At 38.3% G+C, this 22593-nt stretch overlaps 1 pseudogene; it reads left to right on the top strand.

The window, feature by feature from the left end:
* Nucleotides 1-21891: 21891 nt before the first annotated feature.
* Nucleotides 21892-21970, top strand: LOC115898093 (annotated as a pseudogene).
* Nucleotides 21971-22593: the final 623 nt, after the last annotated feature.

The raw sequence follows: 22593 nt of genomic DNA on the forward strand, positions 1-22593 counted from the left end.
AAATATACATTGCTTCAATTACACTGCTTATTAAAAAATCAAAATTCAGAACTGAACCTGAGAGAGTTGCCTCATATTCTCCGACAGAAATCTGTGCAAGAGTACAGAATGGACATGAACAATTTACCTATCCTATTTAACAATAATAAAAGTAAATAAGATAATTCAAAATGTCATTGCCATATTAGTTCACTGTAAGTGATCTTTGGTAATTCTCTTTGATAATTAATGTTGGACTTTTCTCATGTTTTAGTTACTTAGCACCATTTCATATGAACAGAAAATGCACAGATTCATCACTTTTTTGTTTCGTAATTTTCTGGCATGATAAAGAAAAAGTAAAAGCAATCTTAAGCAAAACCTTCTAATAGAAAGCGAGATTTACTAAGTTTCTTTGAATTAATCTTTGTTCCGGCAAAAGAGAGCTTTAATTAACAGAGATTATCAAACGTAAATCAAATGTCTAAAGGAAAAAAATTCACTATGAAATTTTCCTTCTTTGCATCATAGGAAACTAACAGAGTAAGTACCCCTCATAGTCCAAAATACGCCAGGAAAACACATCTGACTGCCAAGAAAAAAAAAAAAAGAAAAGACTATTTAGGGAGTCTTAATCTCATAAGAAGACTCTGGTTCCATCTCCATTGATTTTCTGATGCACAATGTTTTAATATGGATGTCGGCAAATACTTTTAATTGCTTCAGACTAGTTCTGATAAAATTATTTGGTCATTCTTGAACTCAAAACAAAGATTTAAAATTGAAGAGTTCTTCATTATAGCTTTGTTAAATATAATTTTATTTCCAGCATAATTTCATTTAATAAAGCAATTGTTTTTTATTAGCAAATTTCCAAAAGGATATATATTAAGCAAACCAAAAGGACTTTGTATAATTCTATTTAAGGAAGAAAAATGCATTATTTGACAAGGTCATGTATTTGATGACGTTAATAACAATGTCAAAGTCCTGCTCCCTCCTATGTCCAAATTTCCATGATTAGACATGACAAAACTTTGCAGTCTCATTCTGTTGAAAATGGAACATAGGATTAAATGCCTGAAATGTCTTAAACTGGGTTCTTATCCTTCGAAGTACTGACATTTAGGGCTAGATAATTATTTGTTGTTGAGGGCTATCTTGTGTTTAGCAGTATCCTTGACCCTTACCCACCAGATATCAATAACACTCGTCCCATCCAGTCAACCAGTTGTGACAACACAAGTATCTCCAGACATTGCCAGGTGTCCCATGGAGGGATAACTTGTCCCTCCTGTGGAACTGCTGGTCTAATACACTGCTTTCCTGGACATGATTGACAGGGAATTTATTTATGGAGTTCTGTAGACAATTCCTATGTGCTTGCTGCTTTCTTGTAACTAATGTAAAACAGGATTCCTAGAACAGTTTTGCAAGGATATTGACTTCTGCTTAAACTAAGCTTCACCATTTTGTTGTGCTTAATACTTTGTTGTCTCCATTTTATACATTCATTATTAAACAACAGGATTTTCCATAACAACATTTTTACACACTGTGTAAATCCCTAAGAAAATAGAAATTGTGTCATTTCTGAATCACAGTTTCTGTCTAATGGGCAACTGCTGTTTCCTCTAAGTCTTTGGACAGATTTATATATTTTTAATATTTTAATACAATATATTTTATGGTTATAAATAAAGCCAACATTCAGTAGTCAACTTTGATCATACCCAGGTCAAAGCTCATGTTTTTTCAAGAGGCCTTTAAGATGCTCTGTGTCAAGACCTTGCTAACCTATAGCTTCATCTCTTTCAACACCTTGTCTTACAAATCACACACTAAAAATGTGGAGGTAGAGTTCACATCATGCCCTACTCTGTCTTATACCTTGGTGCCTTTTATTTTATCATCCCTTGTTTAGAAATATGCCACTTATTATTTTTCCATCAATTAGTTTTGGGGGGGCAGTTTTCTTTAGTGGTTTCCAATATAAAATTACATAGATCAATCCTTAGAAACTGATTTAGTGCTTTTAGGAAAAAATATTGACAGGGAATTTTATAGTTGTATTTAAAAAACAATGACAACTAGACATACTAAACCACTGGCATCATCTGACATCAGCAATAAGTTCTGCAAGATATTTAGATCTGGTAGCTGAGAGATAATTTCTAATTTTTCTGTTTACTTAACCTAAATCTGGAATGTAATGACAAAATGCACGTAAGTAACAGCTGTGATCATTTAAACAATTTTCTGCTTTTGTTTTGTCTGAATCATGATGTTTGGTACACAAAATGATTACCTTGTGGGAGTTGGGTGATCAACCCACTAAAGTTGGTTTTTTGAAACAGGACAAGTGGAGTATGGAAGTTTCTGAGCTGCTTCTAAGAGGTGAACGGGGATCTGTGACTATTTTTCCATCTGTTCTTTAGTGATTTACACAGATTCCATGCAGATAAAGAGGAGATGCTACATCTGACAGAACTCCCCAAACTGCACTATAAACAGCAGGGAAGGCCACCTGCTACTCTCCAACTTATGTTACATCAAAGCAGCCTGGATCGCTCACCCTGATTGGCTAACAGCAGGCCTCCAATGAAAAATTCCTGCTTGATTCTAGAAAAAATAATTAGCAGGCCCCAAATCATCGGAGTATTATCCAACAGATTGTAAATTTTGAGGGTAAGGGCAAGACAAGTATCTAGTTTTTGTTAATTTGTGTTTTGAAGCTCCATGTTTTTCTCAACTACTTTTGGTAATTTGTTTCATTAGAAGCTGCATTCATTCTCTCTTTCACATCCAGGGTATGATGGAGTGTCAGAGGGTACATTGAAAATAAGGGGTGAAAATGGGATGAAAAATGTTTCAAGAAAATGACTGTTACAGGGATGCATTTCTCTTTTCTTTTTCTGTTATCTTTTCCCTTGAGGGCACAGGTAAAGGAATTGGGTTTTGTTTGTTTGTTTCCATTTTGTTTTACCATTTTTTTTTTTTAATACTTTAAGCTCTGGAATACATGTGCAGAATGTGCAGTTTTGTTACATGGGTATACACGTGCCATGGTGATTTGCAGTACCCATCAACCCATCATCTGCATTAGGTAGTTCTCCTAGTGTTATCCCTCCCCTAGTCCCTCACCCCACAACAAGCGCCAGTATGTGATGTTCTCCTTCCTATGTCCATGTGTTCTCATTGTTCAACTCCCACTTATAAGTGAGAACATGCAGTGTTTGGTTTTCTGTTTTTGTGTTAGTTTGCTGAGAATGATGGTTTCCAGCATCATACATGTTCCCGCAAAGGACATGAACTCATCCTTTTTTATGGCTGTGTAGTATTCCATGGTGTATAGGTGCCACATTTTCTTTATCCAGTCCATTCTTTTATTTTATTTAGAAACTGTGATCTCACTTGTGAAGAACTATCGCTGAAAAACTTGGAAGTTGGGGTTGTATGTGACTTCTGGACCTGATAGTCTTCAAAGAAGGAAACTCAACACCCCAGAGGTACTGTCTGCATAATTCCACCAGTCAGGTCCCTATCCACTCAGCAGGTAGCTCAGTTATCAACTGCAGAAGTAGCTTAAGTGTAGGTCAACAAGTCTGAGTTATTTCACTTTCTGCTTTGACAAGTTGATCAATTACAGCAACAACTACAGACATTTAAGTTGACTTGTTTACTGCCATAATGTGGAACCAACCTGGAATAATCTTAAGACAATACAAGCTATGCTAATGCATGCACAACTCAAGTCTTCCAAATTACAAGTTTGCAAAACTCTTTGGAGACTAAGATGGCATATGCCAAATATAATTTAATACTTATACTCACCTTTATTGTTGTTGGTCTGTTTTCAGAGTTTATAGACAAATTTCCTGCAATGAAGTTTAAGGAGTAGATTTATCTTTAAGTTCCAGATTAGGTCCACTAAGTGATGAAGAGTAGAAGTCCTTCTATATCTTGACTACCTGACTTATAGCTTGGGAAATACACAGAAAACATTTATTGAATGACTAAGTTGATGCATAAATGAACATATCTAAATGGTAAGCTCTATACGGGCATGCTTTGGTATTAGAGTAGCCCTTCTCTAGTATTCAATTTAAATCCTTTTATAACTGCCTGTCTACTGAGGGTTGGAATTCTAACAGAGACATGTCAGGGTGCAGATGTTTCTGCCAAGTTCAAATCATCCAGACCCCTAGAAGGAAATACAGCTTTGTCTATGTCAGAGAGGTTCCTCTGAATTCCTAAGCTGCTTTAAAACTGCCTGGGGCTATATATTAGCCCACAGACACTTTGACAGAATTGCATGGACAACTGACGAGGCAGGAATGTTGGAGGTACACTGGCAGCACAGTGTGGGAGAAACTTGCATAGCACCTGCCCTGCTGCCCAGCAAACCTGTGATCCTTGCAGAGATGTATTCATGAGTAGCTGAGAAGTCAAATGAACCTGCATTTAAAGAAGAGAAAGCAGCAGCAATAGGAACAAAAAAGACTCAAACCCAATAAAGGAAATTAAGAAAACTTCATTTTAGAAGAACAATTAAGCTGACTAAATGGACAGCTCATTATTGGACTTGGAAACAGACCAACTGACAGCTTCTGGGATGGTTGTGCAATAGCCTGAGATACTCATAGCTAGTAATTGTAAAAGAGAAGGTCACAGGAGGGTTTTACAAGTCTTGAAAGAAGTCTTCACTTTGCATTTTTGGAGAACTTACAAAGGTAGCCCCAGGGGAGGAAAGGAGGAGTGGCACATTCCTGGAAATGATTTCACCTGCAGCCATGGCAAGGGTCAAAACTGAAAGAGATGCGCTAGTAAAGGAGTCTGGGCATTTGACACACATTAGGGCACTGAGTTTAAGAGAGATAAAGAAATTGACTGGGCACCGTGGCTCATGCCTGTAATCCCAACTTTGGGAGGCTGAGGCGGGTGGATCACAGCGTCAGGAGTTTGAGACCAGCTTGACCATCATGGTGAAACTCTAACTCTGCTAAAAATACAAAAATTAGCTGAGTGTGGTGGCACGTGCCTGTAATCCCAACTACTCAGGGGGCTGAGGCAGGAGAATCACTTGAAACCCAGGAGAAGAGGTTGCAGTGAGCCAAGATCGTGCCATTGCACTGCAGCCTGGGTGACAAGAGGGAGACTTCTCTTAAAAAAAAAAAAAAAAAAAAAAAAAAAAAAAAAAAAAAGAGTACAGTTCTCTAATCGGGCTCTTTTACTTACTATTCATATAATAAGAGCCACGTTCCTAGGCTGTATAATGGGATTAATCATAGTAAGTACTTTGTACTTTGTAAAGTTACGGTGAGAACCAAATAAGTGGACATTTATTTAAAAAACTAAAAGAGAGAGAGAGAGATAAAGAAATTAAGGGTGCCAAGTTCACTGATTCTTGCCCTGTAAATAAAGTCAAAGTCATAAAACTGTATTATTTCTTGGTGTCAAAACTCCTTACATATATCTATTTGTTCCTTACAATTCATTTTAAACAATACAAGAAATTAAGAAATCAATTGAGATTTTCCAAAATGTTTTATTTTTTTTAAATTAAAAGATGTCTAGGGCGAACACATTCTCCTTAGCCTGCTTACAGATTCCCTCTTTCTATACAAATCAGATACTTGAATTTTTAACCTCATACTAAGCTATGGATTTAAGGTCATATGTTTCTCTTCAGCAAGAATGTGTCCAGTTCCTGAACTAATCTCATCTTTGGCAGTGGTCCCCTACACCCCATGGCGACGCTCTGGTATTTGGAATGTCTGTTTACATGATGGCCTCCTGCACCTGGGACAGCACAGGGGGAGCTTGCAAAGAAACAATGAGCAGGGGAAGGACAGGAACTGAACCAGGCCAGAGTAATCATCCCCAGCAGCAGCAGTGCTTATCTGCAAACACTCCCAAGACCGCTGTCACCTGAAAATGCCCTCTGTCCTCTTTGAAGAAGGAAATGCTGTCACAACCTATTAGTCACAGAAATGTTCCCTGGGAATTAGTATGTTTAATATATCAACTGATTAATTAATAGGAAAAAATGGAAATACCCTTTGATCCTCTGACATTACTTCCCAGGAAATTATCCTACAGATATGCTCATGCACATGCTCAAAAATATATGCTGGGCTGTTAACTGCAGCATTATTTGCAGTAGCAAATGACTAGGAAGCAAAAATGACCATTAGTAGGAGACTGGTTAATTAAATTATAACACCTCCACAGAGTGAAGAATGGTGAGGTCATTAAGTAGACAGACAAGAGCTCCACAGCTGCTGGTAACAGAGGATCCCTAATATGGTTAGTTTCAAAAGAAAAAGATGTGCAAATAATGTGCAAGTCGAGAGAGAGACAGAAAGACAGGTAGGTAGATAGAAAGATATGGATATGGAAATTTCCAGAGGGATCCAACATAAATGAACTGTTTGGGCCTCTGAGAAAAGGGTGAGGTAGGAATTACATTCTATACTCTTTTGCAGTTTGAATTGTTTGTTATATGCATATACTGAAAGAAACAGTAAAAATTTGATACTAAGATTGGCCTCGTGATCAGCTGGAATAGCAGAGATTGCTTTTGCAGATCAGTAGCATGCGGCAATGGATACATGATGGTCATGAACACCACAGTTCTGGTTTCTTCAATGTTCTCTCCAGTGCATGATTCTTGGCAATTTATTAAGACTTTCCGGGCTTGTTTCCTCATCTGCAACAAGCACAGGGTTAAAAAATACCTATTTCCTTTGGACTCTGAAGATAAATTAAATGGCTAATTATCAAAAGTGAATCTTCTCACACTATTTTACTCTCACCTAACTTTTTCCAGGGGAGCCTTCAAGACTTAATTAAATTATTTAAGGTTGAGCTTCCTCATTTCTGAAACCAGGATTTTAATTGAATCTAGCTCACAGGGTTTTTGTGGTGACTATACAAAATAATGTGTAGAGAGCATTCCACAGTTTCTGGCACAAATCAAATTGCTAAATAAATATTAATGACCATTATCATTGTCAGAAGACCTACTATTATGGATCACAAGTTAGGCAAACCATACATCTATAGGGATTGCTACAGAAGGTTTATCTCTATTAACCAGATAGCTGGAGAACTTACAACAGATTGTCTTTCTTCTGCTTTGCCTCATCAAGAGATGCTTCCTGAAACCATAGTATCTTATGATTCTTTGGCAAATTTGTTTCCCTCTGCTTTTCTGGGTACCAAATCAGGTAAAGGAAGTCTCCTCCTAACCACACCCTCACCCCCATTAATTCATTTGCATTGTCCCAAAGAAGGGATGATAGATTTTCTACCTTGATGTGTCTTAGTTTGGATTGCTCCAATAGTAAACACTAAGTAATGAACTGGTGTGAGTCAGAGAATGGAGAAGTTTCAATAAATTGTTCCTTTATGAATGAGTTATGAATGAGTTATCACTGTGGGCAGCTGGGGCTCAATACCATTGGGCATGCTCTGAGAAATACTACAAGACATGCCTCAGAATAATTTTATCAAAGGCTGTGAAGGCTGGGTAATTTCTCTACCAAATTCTACCCTCCATTAGTGGAGCTGTCCTCCACTAATCCTACAAGTCACCTGCCTCAAGGGAAGTCTCAAAACAAGGGGAGGTTTCTCAAGAAGAAGGAACTGATTATACCAGCACAGAGGATTTGAGGAAATGTGGAATTCGAGATTCTCAGTATCAACCACTCAAATACCCTATCCTGGGGCCCAGAGATTCACTCTTTTCATAATTCCTGACTTTGGCAAAGGAGATCTGTTCAGAATGGGCATTTTGTTTCTTTTGTAACTCTGCCACTCTTATAACTAGAACCTGGTCTTGATTTTTAGCATAATATGCTCAGTAATTGCAGGGGATAAAAAAATGTTTTTCAAAGCATGGCGGACAACATGATTTGGCTGTGTTCTCACCTAGTCTCACCTTGAATTGTAATAATCCCCACATGTCAAGGGCGGTGGAGATAATTGAATCATGGGGGCAGTTTCCCCCATACTGTTCTCATGCTAGTGAATAAGTCTTACAAGATCTGATGGTTTTATAAATGGGAGTTCCTCTGCACAAGCTCTCTTGTCTGCCACTGTGTAAGATGTGCCTTTGATTCTCCTTTGCCTTCTGCCATGATTGCGAGGCCTCCCCTGTCATGTGGAACTGGGATTCCATTAAAACCCTTTCTTTTACAAATTACTCAGTCTCAAGTACGTCTTTATTAGCATCATGAGAACAGACTAATACAGGGCAATATTGACTTTCAAAGCATATCATGACTTGACAACTGACTGTTCCGAGCCTGATGCTTTTACTAAGACTTTCAATGTAGTTAATAATGATTAACTTGCTCAACAATTCTTGTAATTATTAATATCCCATATATTCCAAGTGCTACTGCTGCTGCACAGCCCAATGTCTTACCTTCCTCCTGCACTATACCCTAACTAACCATGAATAAATGCCTGGGAAATTGTGATGCTATTGCATGCTAGGGGTCATAGAAATACCATTTATCCCAGCAGTGAGATCATTATTGCCATGAGTAATCCCATCCCAACATCTGATCCTGAAGGTTTATTTCCAGGTTCACTTTCTTATGTCAACTTTTGTAGCCTGTGTTCACAAAAAGTGAACCCTGAGGCAAGGGCTTCATTCTGGAATAAAAGCCCAGGGAGTAGGGGGGATAGGAAAGACTGCAACGGGGGTGTCAGTCCATTCAAGTTGCTGTAACAAAAGTAGCATAATTGGGTGGCTTAAATAACAAACATTTATTTCCCACAGTTCTGGAAGCTGGGAATTCCATGATCAAGACATTGGCAGATTCAATGTCTAATGAGGACCCACTTCCTCGTTCACAGAGGGCCATCTTGTCACATGACAGAGCTGGTGTGAGAACTCTCTCTGGCTTCTTTTATAATGGCTTCAATCTTATTCACAAGGGCTTTACCCTCACAACCTAATCACCTCCCAAAGGTCCATGTCCGGTACTATTACATAGGGGGTTATATGCGTTTTGGGGAGACATAAACATTCAGTACACAACAGTAAGGAAGAAAGAAAAGCCAATATCAGGTGGGTTCCCCTAAATGCAACTAATTGCTTAATTCTATGAAACCATCCTCTGAGAAATTGCATGAACTGCATATCAGAGCAATCAGCACCAGGGAAGAAAGGAGGAAGAATGCACTCAGCTCCTAACATTCATTGGATGAAAATTTACCCCATAGAAGTTTAACACCACCATTCCCCACAACACACGCGCATACACACACACACACACACAAACACACACACACATGCACACGCTTAGAAGTTGCATATGCATGGGCATTAAACTGGATTCCATGGGGGCTCATGCCGAAAGGTCCACAGTAAAAAGACCAAATGTTCTGGTGTGTCTGGGACTGACGGGTTACGTATGTCTTTATTAAGATGCTAGCATCACCAGTCTTAACCCTTGGTTAAGAGACTTCCCATTGCTAAAAGCAGGACATTCCTGGGAAAGCTAAGACAAGTTGGTCATCTTTTCACAAGGACTCCCAGACGGGAGGCAAGAGGTATCTGCACTACTAGACTGCGCTTTGGTGAACTTGATCAGACATCACACAGATATGACCATCTCTCCAGCAGCTAGAACAATGGCTGAGAGTCTGAGAAGATACAAAGCAAGGCATAAAAGATGTCTGATATGGTATTTGAATTTTTTCCAGAAAATTGGTTCAAACATTCAATAAAATAGTCTTATTTTAACACACCCATCTTGTTTTATTAAAATCTTGTTTTATTCCCCCTAGGAAAATTAGATTTTTAATCCGCAGTATATTGATAATTCCTTTGTACCTTTCTTCAATTGACATGAACTCTTTTTGATTTTTTTTTTTTGCTTAATTTATGGTAAATTAAATTATGATAGCAACACTTAATGCTTATTTTCCATAGCATTTGGAAGATAATATTATAGTCAGTTGTATCATCCTGATCAAACATTTTTAAAGCAAAAAAAAAAAAAAAAAATTAAAAGACTTGGCAAATGTAACCAGAAAAAAAACTTGAGAAGATTGTGCATGGGCTACATTGCATAGCAGAATGAATGGTGCACCGATCCCTTTCTTGAAGGACTATGGCTCAAATTACAGTATGTTTTATGTCCTTGTAAATGAAATCGTTTGAGGGTCTCTTCTCACAGATCGTATATGATTTGCAACACTTGGCACAACTTTTCCTCTGTTCTGGAAATACCTTACAAATGAGCTAGGATCTCAAGAGTGAGTTCTATCTTTCCAGGACAGGAAGTAAGCCTACCTAGAATTTATAGTCATGAGGAAGCCCCAGGAAAGTGACAACCAAGACTGGTTTCCCTTGGGGTACTAGAATTGAAAAGCACTCATCTCTATTAGCATTATGACTTTTTTCTTTTTTGTTTGAAAATTTAATTTCTTTAAAAAACTAGGCAGAATGGGGTTAGGTATGTAATTAAGAAAGATGCAATATAGTAGAAATACACTATTATTTTACTTGTCTTCTTTCCAGACATTGTACATAAATTGCTCAAAGTCATATGCAACTTTACATGTGTTTTAAAGTGAGACTACAAGTGATTTTTGAAATCCGTATTGTTTTCTTGAACTCCAAAGTTTCTTTCTAATGTGAACAATAAAAATTCCACAATATTGGGAGGCCAGGACAGGTGATCATCTGAGATCAGGAGTTTGAGGCCAGTGTAGCCAATATGGTGAAACCTCATCTCTACTAAAAATACAAAAATGAGCCGGGCATGGTGGCACACGCCTGTAATTCCAGCTACTTGGGAGGCTGAGGTGGGAGAATTGATTATACCCGGGAGGTGGAGCTTGCAGTGAGCCCAGATTGCACCACTGCACTCCAGCCTTGGCAACAGAGACTCCGTCTCAATAAAAACACACAACAACAACAAACAAAACATTCACAATAGCAGGTACTCCTTCAAGGCTAGAAGCAGCCTGGTATATAAAGAGCACAAGACTAAGGACATGTTGTGGGTTGAAGTGTGTCCTCCAAAAAGACATGTTAAGGGGCTGTGGGAAGGTTGGTGGTGTCTTTGCAGGTGTAATCAAGCTAAAACGAGGTCTTCCTAAATGAAGGTGGGGCCTAAATCCAAGGCCTGGTGTTCTTATGAAAAGGCCATGGAGACACACGGGGGAATGCCATATGACAACAGAGGTAAAGTAGTGACACAACTGCAAGCCAGGAAACACCAAGGACAGCAGCAATCACCAGAAGCCAGGAGAGGCATGGAACAGATTCGTCCTGAGAGCCCCCGTAAGGAACCAACCTCGCTGACTCCTTGATTTTGCACTTTGTAGTCTCTATAACAGTGAGAGCATAAATGTCTGTTGTTTTAAGCCACTCGATTGTATTTTGTTATGGCAGCCCTAGGAGATTAAAACTAAGTCCTAGAGCCCTGGATGCTATTACACTACAATACCTGCTACGGAACAGTGCAAGACCCTGGGTAATACGTCGCCTTCTAGAGTCTCATTGTACTTACCTGTACAATGACTGAAGTGCTTTGAATGGATTTCCATAACATACCTTTTAGTTGTAAATTTCTTGGGGTCTATAATTTCAACATAAGAAAAATAAGGACAATCCCTAGTGACACAAATTCTAGCAGGATAGAAAATTGGACTACTTCATTCATTATTTCCTTAGTGCCTAGAACATGTATTTATTTTATCTTTTTAAATTAATTAATTTTTGTTAAGACAGGGTCTCTGTCATCCAGGCTAGAATGCAGTGGTACAATCAGGACTTACTGTAGCCTCAACTTCTCAGGCTCAAGTGATTCTCCTGCCTCAGCCTGGGACCACAGGCATACACTACCATGCCCAGCTAATTTTTAAATTTTATTTTTGTAAAGACAGAGTCTCTCTATGTTGCTCAGCCTGGTCTTGAACTATGGGCCAGGCAATCCTCCTGCCTCAGCCTCCCAAAGAGCTGAGATTACAAGCATGAGCCACTGTGCCTGGGCCATATATTTATTTTTGAATGGATGAATATACCAATGAATAAATAAATCTTTGTTTAAACAATTCTCTTTGTTGTAACTATGGACTCAGTGACTCCCAAATTTGACAGTCACAGTAGTTGATAAAGTTCTTATACGTAAGGTTAAAGAGAAGTATTACTGAAGATAAAAGTAGAGTAATTTCTAGGAATTTGCTCCCTTATCTCAACTAATCCTGCCTTAGTAATAACCTTTTTGTCAAGTTTCAGAGTAAACATCCTCTTAAATGTATTCTGAACTAGCAAGCTAAGTGCTCAAGACGCATTTCCGCTAAACATTGATCATGAAGGAAAGAAATTACTTTGAAAACATTTATTCCCCTCCTCAGGAGAAAACCATTAATTTCTAAGCAGATAACTGGAGTTCCATAATAATTATTCATTCAGTGCTTGAAACATCCTAAGCAAAATGCATGGAAGATCACTGTGCATCTAAGCACAGATTAAGCTGAAAACTGTGTGTTCTTATTTTAAAACAAAAACTCACCAATAAGGCCCACTAGTCTGCAGCCCTTCAACTTTGGGAGAGAAATATGTTTCTTGTGTATATGGAGAGAAACGGGAAGCACTGATAGTGGGTGCTAATTGTTAAATGCTGTGAAAGCCACTATCAGTTCCTTTGTCATACACACACACAAAAAGCGTGTATTCTAGGGTATCTCTAAAATCTCTTAGCAAAGTCTTAGTACTCAACTCAATCCCAAAGCTTCCATTTCAGAAACTGAATTGGCCTCTAGTACAGTTTTTATAGAAGCAGCATCCTCCCTGTGCTTTTATTGTATTTGTAGAAATGGCTTTCTCCAAAGTCCCATGTTTTGGGACCACAGGCTAAGGCCCCCCTCATCCATGGATAGTTGGTAGGCTATCCTCCTGGAGGCATAGTCCAGATGGAGCAGAACCTCCCCTGTCATCCTTGCCCATTTTCCAGACCATTTTCTTCTCTGTGAGTAATAGTGCTGTTATGAGTTCTGATTATTTCTCCCCATGCAGACTAACAAGCTGGCGTAAAGTTTTCAGGGCAAAAATGCTGATGTACTGCCTTGATTTCCCAAGTCTCACGTTATGAGAAAGTCATTTCTGCTCTTGAGCTTTCAAAGAATTGAGTGATCTCGATACTGAAAAGGCACATCTGCTTAGCAAAACTATTGCATAATTGTGCATGGTCTCACCGCTCTAACTGAGGTATGAAACTATTATAATAGGACTCCTGTTAACAACAAAATCAAATCTCATCCTTCACTCTGAAGGTGACATATGTGATTCTCTATCCTTTACTTAGCATCCAGAGGGAAACACCCCAGCACCGGCGACCGATGAAAAGTAGCGCAATGCCAGATCTCAATCTGTATTCCAATTGCCCATCAGAGGTTTCACTTTATAAAATGGTACCAGACAAATTCGAAGAAAAAGTCAATAACACTTCCCAAAGAAACGCAATATTACAGACTTGCCTTGCCAAGAAATCTATAATGTGTCTCTCCAAGTTAACTTTCATATTTAAATATGTCCACTTCTGAAAAATAACCATTGCTCTACAAATCAAGGGCTTTGAAAACCCCTGGGAAACCAGAGACCTGTGCAGAGAAAAGAAGATGAAAGTTGGAAGCAAGAGGGAAGAGACAAAGGTGGTCCTTTTACATTTATTTCTCCCTTGATCAACATTGAATTACTTTCTTTTTGCTTGTTTGTTTTTTGAGACTGGGTCTCTCTATCTACTCCTGAATATCTGGGACAACAGGCACAGACCACTGCACCTGGCTTTGAATTACTCTTCAAAATAGTGTTTTTAGGACAGAAATAGAGCAAAGGGTAAGAAGAATCTGGCGTGTAGCATGCTTTGCAGATATCACTTGAAGTTGTATATATGTATCCATGTGTGTTTGTGGGTAAAAATGGGCTCAGGGATGGGGCCCAGTGATCCTTCACTTAAATAAACATATATTTATGTATATTTTTTAAATAATCAAAATGACCTTGAGAACTCAGTGTAGTAGCCCCACTTTATAGATGAATAAACGGAGGATCAGAGAAACAAGACAATATTGCAGAGATCAAAGAAAATAATCTTTCAATGCTCTCTACACCTCCAAAGCAGTGAAATGAGTTATATAGTCAATTATCTGAGAAGGAAAATGTTTGCCAAACTTGGTGTCTATGTTTCTGCTTCCGTCCAATTAACTTCCCAATAAGATAGAGAATATAATTATTATGTTCTTCATAACGGGTAGATACTTTTGGGTCATAATCAATAAAGCAAAAATCAATATCCTCTTCTTAGATAGTCTTAAGGAATAATTATATAAAATAATTCATGCAAAATAGTAGCCTATGCTTTCAAGTAGCACTTGAAAATGAAAAATAATTACATAATGACATATATAGATCAGTGCTGTGGCAATAGGGTATCACTGAAGGGATGTTTATAAAGTACAAGTGATTATGCTCCTCCTACTATGGGTGAAACTTTAGTCCACGTTCTGTGGATACAAAAGTGAACAAGACTACCAGACCTCATGGTACTTAGAGAAGAAAGAGATACAAAAAAAGAAAAAAAAAAAAAAAAGAGAGAGAGAGAGAGAGATAATTACAAGTAGTGATAATTGTTATAAAGTAAATGATATAGTTTGGATATTTGTCCCCAACCCAATCTCATGCTGAATTGTAATCCCCAATGCTGGAGTTAGGGCCTGGTGGGAGGTAATTGGATCACAGGAGCAGATCCCTCATCGCTTGGTGATGTCTTTGCAAAAGTTTTCATGCATGAGTTTTCATGATATTCGGTCATTTAAAAACTTGTGCGGCCGGGTGCAGTGGCTCACCGCACTTTGGTAGACCGAGGCAGGTGGATCACCTGAGGTCAGGAGTTCGAGACCAGCCTGGCCAACATGGCCAGGCGAAACCCCATCTGTACTAAAAATACAAAAATTAGCTGTGCATGGCGGCATGTGCCTGTAATCCTAGCTACTTGGGAGGCTTAGGAGGATCACTTGAACCCAGGTGGTGGAGGTTGCAGTGAGCCGAGATCGCACCACTGCGCTATAGCCTGGACGACAGAGCAAGACTCTGTCTCAAAAAAAAAAAAAGCTGGTGACACCTTCCCACCCCCACTCTCTCGTGCCCTTGCTCCTGCTCTCACTATGTGATGTGTCTCCTACCTCTTTGCCTTCTGCCATTATTGAAAGCTCCCTGGGGCTTCACCAGAAGACAAGCAGATGCCAGCACCATGCTTCCTGTAAAGTCCTGAGGAACCACGAGTCAATCCAACCTCTTTTCTTCATAAATCATCCAGTCTCAGTATTTCTTTAAGCAAGGCAAGAAGGGCCTAATACAGCAAATGTCAGGACAAGAAGATAAAGAGTGGTAAAGGTCACTTCTTCAGAGATGATAGAACCTTTGAATAATGTTTGACCAAATAGCTGAACGCAGTAAATGAAGGAAACAACAAGGTATTTTGGGAAAGATATTCCAGGATGAGAGCAGCCACTGCAATGGTCTTTGCTTGGCTTGGCTGGGATGGGCAAACTGGTTCTTGTTACTGGAGGAATCCTGAGGGAGAAGGGGAGATTAGTGGAAAATAAAGTTGGTGAGATGAATGGATCGTCTGGAGCCTTCCATGCTGGATTGTGGAAAGAGGATCAATGAGGAGTTTGGTATTCCAGGAAGGAGAAAATGGTGGCTTTGAGGAGGATGGTGGTAGTGGAGAAGTGGAGATAGTGAGAAATAGCCATGTTTAGATATATTTTGAAGGCAGAGGTAACAGAATTAGATGATGCATTGGATGACAGGGTTGAGAAAAGGAAAGGAGGTAAGTCCCATTCATTAGAATAAGCAACTTAGTGAATGCTTGTGATTTTTAACCCATATCTATATATATAGAGTTTTTTTATTTTTAACTCTATATATATATATACAGAGTTTATTAAGTATTAACTTACATGATCACAAGGTCCCACAATAGGCTGTCTGCAAGCTGAGGAGCAAAGAGGGCCAGTCTGAGTCCCAAAACTGAAGAACTTGGAGTCCGATATTTGAGGACAGGAAGCATCCAGGACAGGAGAAAGATGTACGTTGTGTGGCTAGGCCTGTCGTCTCGCCTTTGCACATTTTTCTTCCTGCTTGATACTTGCTGGAAGCTGATTAGATTGTGCCCATCAGGTTAAGGGTGGCTCTGCCGTCCCCAGCCCACTGACCCAACTGTGAATCTCTTTTGGGCAACTCCCACACAGACACACCCAGGATTAATACCCTGCATCCAATCAAGTTAACGTGGAGTATTAACCATCCCAGAGAGGGTTCAAAAATCACCTGCTGAGGCTGAGTGGGATATTAGATTTACAAATGAAGCTGTCAAATGGACGATTTATAGAGGAAACTGAAGTTCAGAATTGATTACTACTAGTCTTGGATGTGTCCTAAAAATCTGGATTTTGTTAAAAGCTGTCATGTTTTTGGAATCATGGCTGCAGCAAATTCCTAAATGTGGTGATTCCCACCATGAAGTCTTAAAAGATTCTTTCTGCCCCCTCCTTACAAATTTGCCAAAAGGAAATCAAATTTTTTTATAAGTTTGCCTGAGGGCAATGTACTTTTTAAAAAAACCTTAATTCCAAAGTTGAATTATACCTCACTGAATATTTGTTTGCTATTCTGTTTGCTTTTATTTATGTATATATTGAATTTGGCAGAACCCAGGATTAGTTTAGGCTGCTTGAGATCAGGGTGTTGTGGTTTATTTATGCAATACCATTCTTCTGCAGTATTAGCTGAATAAATCCAAGACCCATTTGTCGAGTGTGTGTGTGTGTGTGTGTGTGTGTGTGTGTGTGTGTGTGTTTCTGAGAAGCAACAGATAGAGTGGTCTTTTTTTCAAGAAAGAATTAAAAAGCCATATGCTGCTGATTTCACAGAGTCTTCTGAAATGATGTCTCGGCACTGAGTTCCAAAATTTTGAAGCCTTATGGATCTGGCCTTGCACATAGTTATCTAAACTCATTTGGCCGATAAATATTTCATTTGGCCTGAGAAAACTGCTTTTGCTCTGTACACATTTACCAATGTCACTCTACTTCTTCATTTTGTCATAAACCACATGCAAATCTGTGACTGTAGTTATGCACCAAATAATTTCCCAGGGAAAATGGAAAGAAATATGATCATGACATGACATACACATCTTTTGATGGAATTTACTGAATTAAATACATACTTAAGTAAAGGTATTGAATTTTCTTGTGTCTTATTTGCATCACTTATATCTAGCAATTTTTTTTTTTTTTTTTTTTTTGGTTCCACTAACGATTTCTTATTTATTTATTTATTTATTTTTGAGACAAAATTTTGCTCTGTCAGCTGGGCTGGAGTGCAGTGGCATCGTCTTGGCTCACTGCAACCTCCACCTCCTGGTGCAAGTAATTCTCCTGCCTCAGCCTCCCGAGTAGATGGGGTTACAGGCACGTGCCACCATGCCCACCTAATTTTTGTGTCTTTAGTAGAGATGGAGTTTCACCATATTGGCCAGGCTGGTCTCAAACTCCTGACTTTGTGATCCACCCACCTCGGCCTCCCAAAGTGCTGGGATTACAGGCTTGAGCCACTACACCCTGCCCCATGATTTCTTATTTTTAACTGAACCAAAACAACCCATTACTTCTGCTTTTCTGTTGACCCTCCATAGGGCTTTGATGATTTATTTTTATTTAATTTATTTTTGCTACAATTTTCAAGGATTCATGTAGGGTTTTTTTTTTCTTATCCCTATGTTGTACCTAGACTTTAGGTTTATAGCTAATGTTGTTGATGATGAAATTGTTTATTTGGCAAACAGTAGCAATACTTTTTGTAATACTGATTATTAAGTATTAATAATTAATACTTTAAGCAACTGTTAAAGATAAGAAGAGAAAATGGAGACCCTTTTCATTTTTATGCTATATAAGTACAGGTGACTTATTTTAATTCATGGTTACTCAGGGAAAAGAAAACTGAGGTGACATAGCAATGGGGTAAGCAGAGGTAGAGCCTTAATGTCATTAATATTCTCACTCCTCTAAATCTGCTCTTGCAGGACATCCCTTCTTGCTTGTCACCAGCAACCCATCTCTCTCCCTCAAGATTTGAGTGAGCTCTACTTTTACCTGTATCAATTAGAGACTGAGCACCATTGCAATGATATCTGAGGAATAAATCAGTGTTCAATCATAATTTAAGGAGCAAGTCAAGGCTTTGTCACAACATAATGATTTCAAACTTCTGGTTGCTTAGATAATTGCGCAGCTAAGACTACTAGATTCATAACAGAATATGAGACCTATAAAATATCATCAGCATGGAAATACCTGTGCATGATGAAGTTTTAGTCAGGATAACATAAACCATTGATATCAAAAGTAGAGATCTGTGGGCAAATTGGGGATAATGAAAAATAAAAAAGAAAATAAGAATATTTTTGAAGTTCTATTTTTAATTAAAGTTAGTGGAACTCTGAAAAGGAAATTTCTAGCAACCCAGTAATAAAAAGATGTTATACTGGATGTGAGGAGAACAGTCACATTGCAGTGATGATGATCTTAGAGTTAGGTAACAAGTGTTTATATGAGGGTAATGTATGTTGAAATGGAAAATTAAGAAGTATGTGATTATCAGACATGGGGACAGAACTGTTAAAAAGTGAAGAGTCAGTAGTCATGCTGAAGTTTTCAGCTCAAGTGACATGGAATATATTATTATACACTCATTCCTTGCTGTTCAAACTCAGCCAGCATTCACAGACACCACACTGGGGAAATAAACAGCACACATGCTAGGGTTTACCTGTTGAAGACTGCCTTCCTGGCACACTTTGCAGGTCTTGTTTAAAGTTGACATAAACTTGTTATGGTATATGTGTTACATTTTATATAAGTTTCACCTATAATAGTATTTTTAAAAATTATTTCTCTAACTACAGGTCCTGTTTGGGTTAGATGAAATAACTTCTACTATATTAAAAATATCATCAATAAAGATATTCATTTTCTTAAAGTTCCCACTCTAGATGGGATAACATGAAAGTCACTGGAATTCAAAATATATGAGACAACATTTGTATGCAAGTGACTTGTAATCTGGAAAGGAATCAGGACCTAAAAGATAAATTGTGAGCCAATGACTAACATAGACAATATATGATATAGCAATTCAGAAGAGGCTGGGATAGTCAGAAAACACTTTATAGAAAAAATGATAGGACTAAAAGTGAATCTTATGAAAGGGATTCTGACAAGATTCAGATAGTGTAAGATTCCTAGATAACTGTTGATATATTGGATGGACATGAGGAAGTCCTGGATAACAATGTTGGAAATAGAAAGTAACACTTAACCTACTCTACGTGCCAAGCACCATGAGAGATACTTCAATAAGTCATGTCATTTCATTCTCCCCCAAATTTCCAGCTGCCTTAGTCTATTCTGGCTGTCATAAGAAAACACCATAGACTGGGTAGCTTATAACAACAGAAACTTATTTATCACATTTCTAAAGGCTAGGAAGTCCAAGATCAGGGTGCCAGCATCGTCAGGTTCTCATGAGGGCCTTCTTCCAGATACAGACTGCCAATTTCTTGCTGTGTCTTCACATGGTGGAAGGGGCCAGGTAGCTCTCTGAGGCCTTTTTTGTAAGGGCATGAATTCCATTCGTAAGGACTCTACCTTCATGACCTAATCCCTTCCCCCAAATCCTCACCTCCTAATACCATCACCCTGGGAGTTATTTTAACATAGGAATTTGAGGGGGACACGAACTTTCAGACACAGCACCAACCAAGATGCAATTTATTATCTCCATCTTATAGATGATAAAACTGACTGAGAAATAAGATATCTTGTTAAGGATCACAAAGATGGAGATAGTCAGAGCCCAGATCATAGTAGGCCAAATTCTTTGGGCTGCACCTTCTGGTTTTTCAAATGACAGGCTAACACAAATTTTATACTATACAGGTTTTACCTTTAGTCTCTCTAACAACTTTTCAAATACATTTATTCCCCAGACTACCAAATATTCAACTTCAAGCTTCAGTCTACCTTAGACATTTCATATTTAACTAAAGTTTCGATTTTGAAGTCAATATTCCTAGCCACAGTCTTTTTCTCCAGTTCCAAACCTACATTGCCCATTGTCCATTGGACATTCCTATCTTTCCTCCATATCTGTATTGTAGCTTCGTAATAATTGGCACCGAGAAGTCTCTTTTCCTCTTAGAAACTGAGTCCCAAAATAGTTATTTCTGCAGAAGGGTCTACCAAGTCGCCAGTTATCCAGGCCCAAAAAATCAGTAATATTGGCATCTTCTTTTTCTTTTATCCTTTGGACTAAATAACAAATCAGTCTGAGAATTTATCCTTTGGACTAAATAACAAATCAGTCTGAGAATGCTTTTCACAGTCATTGAAACCTTGCAATTCCCATGGTTCCAATTATCACCTCCTATTTTAGGCATTCCTCTGATATTATTTGCTTAAGAAGCTGTTGAGTAGCTGTCCTTATGGTCCTGAGTAAATTTTCTCTATCATTCACTACCATAACATTCTGGTTTTTTTCTTAGCACTTTTAACAGTAGAAAATTTTATTATTTACTTGTTTTATTATTTAATATCTGTCTGTCTACTAAAATGTAACTTTTGTGAAAGCAAGGATCGCTTCTTCATTCTACCACCTATGCCCCTTTCAATGTCTGACACAGGAGATGTGCTTAGTAAATATAGCCAAGTGAATAGTCTTTCCAAAATTCTACTTCCCATTTCTCTTCACAATACTTCCTACATCCAGCTGTCAGAGAAATGTTTCTTGAAGTATAGCTCTAAGAAGCCATTTTTCTAGTTTAATCATCTAGTGTTAACTTATTGCCTATTAAGTTAGCTATTAACTACTACTAGTTCCAGCATTCAGACACATAGGGTCCTCTGCAATGTGAATACAAACAACACTTCTATGTACAATTCCCTTACTCTCTTTGTCTCTAAATCAAATGCTGTTTAATTTCCTATCTCTATGTCTTCTCTGTGTGTTTGTAGCATCTTCTAGAGTGTCTTGTCCCTGTATCAGACGGTTTAAACTACATTTTTCTCTAGTAATGAATAGATTCCAACCCTTAGTGGGTTAAAACCACAGAGGTGTATTTCTCATTCACATTCCTGCTTATCATGTTTGCCTGTGGCTTTGTTCCATGCCCCTCCATTCTCAGAACAAGCTAATAGAGCAACTCTTCTCTGGAACACAACAGTCACTTGGCAGAAGGAACAGAGAGAAAGTGGGACTCTGAAAGTTTTTTCTTGGAAATGGTGAACATTGTATTAATGAAAGGCAGTTATTTGACAAAATCTGATCTAAATAAACTAAGGAGTATAATACCTCTCCATATTCTGGCCCAGTATAGAGAAGAAGTGAATATTTTCACTGTAATACTGTGTTAGTTTGTTCTCACACTGCTAATAAAGACACATTTGAGACTGGGTAATTTATAAAGGAAAAAGGTTTCATAAACTCACAGTTCCGCATAGCTGGGGAGGCCTCACAATCATGACGGGAAGTGATTAAGGAACAAAGTCACGTCTTACATGGCGGCAGACAGGAAAGAGCGTGTGCGGGGGGAATTCCATTTATGTAACCGTCAGATCTCCTGAGACTCATTCACTACCATGAGAACAGTATGAGAGAAACTGCCCCTATGATTCAATTATCTCCACCTGGCCCCACCCTTAACATGTGGGGATTATTACAGTTCAAGGTGAGATTTGGGTGGGAGACACAGCCAAACTGTATCAAATACCATCTACTTCACCTTTCTATCTCAGTCATTAAAATGCTAATTATACAAGACTGTACTTTCAGGGATCATTTCTATAGTTTGTTACCAGAGTAGTTTCTCTGAACTTGTAGAGCACTAAAATGCTAATTATCCAGAGACCCATGCCACTAAGATGCTTTTCCCCATTCTGCCAGCCAATAGTACATTGAAAACACAAAGCATATTACTTAAACCTATCTTCTAACCTTATTTTTCTCTACTTTTCTTATTCCATCATTCCCCAAAACCCCATATTCTGATTGCAAGTTTTACTAATACCTGGTGGCTATGGCATGTAACACTCAGCAAAATGCCTTGAACACAGTGGATGTTAATAAATGTTTATTGAATGTAGTTGATTTAATCACATGTAAGGAGACATTGAATACTTCTATGCTAAGAAGGATATGAACAAACTATATTTCAAGCTGATTAATGTGGTAACTGAAACAGTATTTCCTTATTTAAGCATCTTGGTTTATTTTCATATGTAAATATGTTCCCACGATGTACAGGGTACACAGAGCTAATTACCTTCCTTTGCTTGGTATGCAACAGATCAGAAAACCTAAAATTATTCTAATCCAAGTGTTTTCCAAATGGCTTCTCTGCAACCCACATTGATTCAGTATAGCAAAAGTAAAATTTACATGGCAAAGATAATTTATTTGGTAATACAATATAAAGAGAATGGTATAATACAGTCAGATCTTTTGACTTCAGGGTCATG

Source organism: Rhinopithecus roxellana, chromosome 5 (genome assembly GCF_007565055.1).
Source record: "Rhinopithecus roxellana isolate Shanxi Qingling chromosome 5, ASM756505v1, whole genome shotgun sequence".
Taxonomy (NCBI): Eukaryota; Metazoa; Chordata; class Mammalia; order Primates; family Cercopithecidae; genus Rhinopithecus; species Rhinopithecus roxellana.